Source organism: Morone saxatilis, unplaced genomic scaffold (assembly GCF_004916995.1).
Source record: "Morone saxatilis isolate NCDOM2014 unplaced genomic scaffold, NCSU_SB_2.0 Contig3, whole genome shotgun sequence".
Lineage (NCBI taxonomy): Eukaryota > Metazoa > Chordata > Actinopteri > Moronidae > Morone > Morone saxatilis.
Genome location: NW_023339873.1, coordinates 23,140,933 through 23,146,337, shown reverse-complemented (window position 1 = coordinate 23,146,337; position 5,405 = coordinate 23,140,933). Strand labels below are relative to the sequence as shown.

Sequence of the window (5,405 nt, the reverse complement as noted above, 5' to 3'; positions counted from 1 at the left end):
TTTGCCTTAGCTGTGGATAAATACGAAAGTTAAGTTGGTGGTAATTGATTTCTCTTCAGTCCACTCAACTGAATAATTCTGCAAGGGAAACAACCGCTAAGCTATTCATTAGAAGATTTGCCAACATGCAACTAATGCCGCTTACTCTCCAAACATCATGCCAAGAATACAAATCATAGTCTGGGTTTCCACTTAGAATCCTTTGGTGGAAGGTAGAACATACTTCACTTAAAACATAGAAACAACTGTTTCTTTCCTCTGTAAACTGAAATAAATCAATAAATCAATCCTAAGCGGGAGGTAATATAGAGGCCAATACAGCTTATTAACTCCATGCAAACTGATGTGGGTGATCTAAAGTCTGGGGGGATCATTTAATTTCCATGAATCTGTAAAGGAGGAGGTGGAGGCAACGTTTAAACAGAGTCTGAGTAAAATTTGACTTTTTTATTGTGATTCATGAAAAAAAGAAAGAATGCAAAAAAAAAGATCTTTACTTTGGAATTCACAAAAAAATCAGTGGTAAGACACAAATGTAAGGATGTTTGGGCTTTGGAGAAGACTTGTGAGTATGCCTGTACCATTGCAAAGTAGAGCTGCAAGACATGGGAACAAATTATATTGTGATTGTTTTTCATTTTCACTGAAAAAACTATTAAAATCATCAGAATGCTGACATTTGTTGGGGCCTGTTACCAAACAAAACATGTTTTCTTACATCTGGAGAACAACGTTGTAGACCAGGGCTCCTCTGCGAACTACAGCTACTTCATATAATGCTGTTTGTAACACATTTTACATCAAATATTGCACTTGGTCATATTGGTGATTTGGATATATATTTCCATTAATTGTGCAGCCCTAATGGAATATATCTGTAATTGGGACATGTTACTTAAATATATATTTTCTATCCAGTGTAATTGTCAGCGCGAAATTATTCCTCAAACACTCACCCCCATTCAACCCCATTCATACACTGATGGCAGTGGCTGCCATGCAAGGTTCCAACTACTCACCAGAATTAGAAACTAACTCATTCATACACATTCACACCACGATACACAGCATCAGGAGCAATTTGGGGTTCAGTATCGTGGCCTCAAGGATACTTCGACAGCAGCGAAAGGAGCCCGGGGATCAAACTGTCAAACCTTCCGATTAGTTGACGACCTGGCCTCTGGCCTATGAGCCACAGCTGCCCCTTTGTTTTGTTTATTTACAAAATAAACAAAACAAAATAACTATAGATAAAAACATCAGAATTCACCAAAAGTCAAACATCTGTGTTACCATTAGCGACAGAAAAAGGTTTAATGGTCTCTGTTTGTTATGTGTTTGGTGAGACTACAGTCACATTTCTGTACTGTAAAAGCTTTACTCTTCATTTCTGCTGATTTCTTCTGAAAGGAAAGTAAAAAGTAAGTATACTTGTCTACAATCTGGTGTCCCACATGTATGCGTAACCTACTGGAAGGTATTTGTGCTCTGCATACTGTATAATATATATACTATATATATATATGCATAACTAACTTGTATTTATTGTAATTGTTGCATTGTGGGAAGTGTATGCATTCACCTTTTTCAGTCACTGCTATAATTCAGTCATTATTTCAGAACTGTAAGCACTTGCTTTCAGTTTTTATTAATTTTAACTTGAATACTAAACTAATGATGGAATCAGTCGAAAAAATGCCCCTCTATCCCTGAGACCAGCCTCACAGTACCACCTGAAATAGCTCCTAATGTGTAATCACAGTTTTTTTCATATAAATCAGTGCAGTTAAGCTCTCCCTTCGTGCCTAAAGAGTTGTGTAGAGCCGGAGCTTGATCATCTCAATTACCTTTCTAATCACAGAGAGCCAAACAGAAAAAGAGAGGGGAGACAGAGCAGAGGGTTTAAGTGTGGTGGCCTCAAACCCCTGGCTGGCTCCAACCTATTATTGTTTACCACTCCTATGAAGATGTCATGAACAGCAACACTGTTTTATCCACTTACAACATTTCAAAGGAGTGCAAAGGGGCCCAAGGGTGCAATAAAAAAAAGCTTTAAATAGTCTTCAATGCTGTTCCTTGGGGAAATTGCCGCTCGCCTGAAAAGACCTAATTTAATAAATTTGCTCTTTAGGCGTTCGTCTTTTCGTTTTGCATCGTCTTATTATGGATTCATTCACATGCAGCCCTTTTGGTCTAAATATTGCCCCTCTTAGCTAATGCTTAACCATACATATTTTACTCTTTCAGGAGGACCACCTACATTCGTTTCCAATGAAACTGGGTTCATTAGCACCTCAGAGATAATACGCCGGCTGTATGCTTAATGTAAGCACTGATAAGTCTCTAATTTTCCACAAATAATTCCCCTTGATCTCAAGTAAAATTTATGCAGGGGGGGTAGAGAGCGGCATGCTTTAACGTTGCTGGTCCAAGTAAAGTAAGTATGTACATAAAATGAATTATAAATGGCAGACTGTGTGTTTCAAGTGTGGGTAAGAGAGAATAAGTGAGTTTATTTTATTGGAGAGGGAGAGAAAATGAGTGTGTGTCACTGAGAAAGAGACTTTTTTATGCTTGCACTAGAGAGCACAAGTGTGACTGTGATACTTGTGCACAATTACAGACTGAGTTCTGATATGAGTATGACCTATGTAGAATTAAACAGTCTGAGAGCAGTACATCTGAAAATTTTTTCATTTCATTTCTTATATTTCAAGAGAAAATGAAGACACTCAGAACGTGTGTGATCGTGATCTCACCCATTGGTACAATTTTGAAGCCTCGAGTTTGGCACTATTTTGTTTTATTGCAGCCAGAAGCAGTGACGTACTGCGAGTTATGTTGCTCTCATTGGCTGTGCATTTTTGACTCATTCGTAGCAATCTCGTATTACAGATAAAAAGTACACTGAAATATGTTTCTGAAATGGTTTTAGGTAAGAAATAGTAAACACAGTAGAAACTCATCAGGAAACTGTTTACTGAGCCATTAAATCAAGTCAGAATTTCTCCTCATTTCTCAATTCTCTCTTCAAGGCTCAGTGCTATCAGACTTCTTTTTTTGAAGCCAATGGAGCTGCCCCTGCTGGCCATTAGAAAGAATGCAAGTTTAAGACACTTAATAGAGTCCACTAATTATATACTGTCAATGGTTAAAAGAGAATGCAAGGCAAATTTCAGAGGCAGTTTATGTATTTAAATTTATTTATTTATTTTATTTTATTTTATGATGCAAAGCAGGAAAAAAGACACAGATAAAATTGCCATAGCCTAATAAGTTCCATTGCCGTTTGAAAAACTCCCAAATTGACTAGACAACTTTTTAATCAGTCTCTTTTTTACCAACACAGTCATGCTACACAGTCTCTGACATAGTCTAGTGGGTTTGTTGTGGGAAGTGAGTTTCTCCTGGTGTGTTAGAGAAGTACCAGCACGTTGCTGCAGTCACAGAAAAGTGCTCTATGCTATTCTATTAGTGGCAGTTACTTTAGTTAGCTGTAACGTGTGTAGGTAAGAAAGAGAAGTAAAGAAGAAGAGAAATAAAAAATACTGGTTACCAGCTACAAACCAGAAGCCAACACAGGTTCGGAGCCACGGAAAGGTAACATACCGAAGTTCTTTAATGTAGTTGTATGGACAAGAAAATCATGAAAACAGACAGCTTCTGTTTCACAAAGGATTAAATTTTAGCTCAATTTGCTTTTTGCTTCTGGGCATTAGAGGGCCAAATGTGTAACTTACTTTAAAGGCCCAGTGTGTTATATTTAGGAGGATCTCCTGGCAGAAATTAAATATAATATTCATAGCTATGTTTTCATTACTGTATAATCACCTGGAAATAAGAATTGTTCTGCCATGTTGAACTGCCATGTTTCTACAGAAGCCCAGAATGGACAACTCAAACACTGGCTTTAAATAGAACTGTTTGCAATTTTCGTGAGTTTCAAAGCCACTGTAGTTTCTGCTACACGCTTGGAAGATTGAGCTGTATTCAAATGGTGGCAATCTGCAACATCACCACTAGATGCCACTGAATCCTACACACTGGTCCTTTAAGTGTCGTACATTATTCTGTAACTGTATATGCATTGTTTACAGCTGTTAATTATTTGCCTTTGCACAAACATGAGCCCTGCAGTTAACCTGCTCTTACTTGGAGTTGAGATGCTGATAGAGATCCACAGCAATAATAAGCCTGATTGAGGCCGATAGAAGCAAATTATCCAGTATTTGTTGGTGCTCCAAAACCAGTTATGTGTGTCTGTCGCACAAAGGTGCCTCTGTTTTAATAAAACCTTGATACTGCAGTTGGATATGCTCTGACAGTGTATGAGGATTGAGTTGCACCAAGTTATAGTGTTGATATTGATTCTTTCTGGAGTGCTATAATATCACGGCATGGTACACTTATTTTATGAGCAGAGTTGCTGATGTTGCATAAAAGAACAGGGTTACACACACTTCTTTTAAAGCAATATTTCACTTTGCAGGTTTGGTTTCATCAGGTTGGAGTTTAGACCTCTAGCAAGAGGATCTATTGACACTATTTGAATTAAAACTTTTTCAAGTGGTAATGGGCTTAGAATAAGGTTCAAGGCAAAAATCATGTTCAGTAGAATCAAACTGTCAAAAACTAAATGAGAACAGGGCCATGAACAAATCATAACTTTAAGGGCGTATTAGCACTATGGTTGTGGTTTTGCAGATCCTGCCATTGGTTTAACCAGTTATGATAACATGTTACTCACAAAGTTAATTGTTGAGATTTGGAAACATGGCAATGTCATTGAAAATGAGTCCAACGAAACAAGAAACACGAGCGGTCAGATGTTCAGACAGGTTGTAAACAATCCCTCAGGTTAGTCGAACCTAATATGATGAGAAAACATTTTTGCTTGTGTCCCCTTATAAGTTGTGAACCTGATTTCCATCTCTCTGATTGTTACATTTCAGTAATTTTAGAATGAACTGAACTAAATTTTGTCAGAAAATGCAAACATATATTTGAGATCTGTAACAAAAATCCTCAATATGGGCACAGAATCTGCAGAGAGTAGTTTAACACATTTTTTACCACATTTTGAGCCTTGGTACGAAGCCTCGGTTTGAAGACACGTGATATTGGTGAAAGTTGAATAAGCAAGTCAAAAATGTTTTAGGCACCATGTTGTCCCTCACAACTCACACAGGGGCTCTGTGGTCAAGTTAGCAACAATACATATTCAATGTCTGAAAGAGATTGACTATTGATCTGATTGGTTGAAGTTTGCCATTTTTAGTAGTTAGTAGTAGTAGTAGTAGAGGGCTGTGAGACAAGTCTCCAGTGGGAGATGGGCTGTATCCAATGAGAGCGCAAAAGGAAACGCACACACACACACACACACTGTCATGTCCAGAAAACTTTGT

General features: G+C 37.7%; 1 protein-coding gene across 1 annotated transcript in view; it reads right to left on the bottom strand.

The window, feature by feature from the left end:
- si:dkey-288a3.2 (protein phosphatase 1 regulatory subunit 37) overlaps positions 1 to 5,405 on the bottom strand; it is a 65,077-nt gene that overhangs the window by 57,231 nt on the left and 2,441 nt on the right. The gene's annotated exons all lie outside the window — the stretch shown is intronic.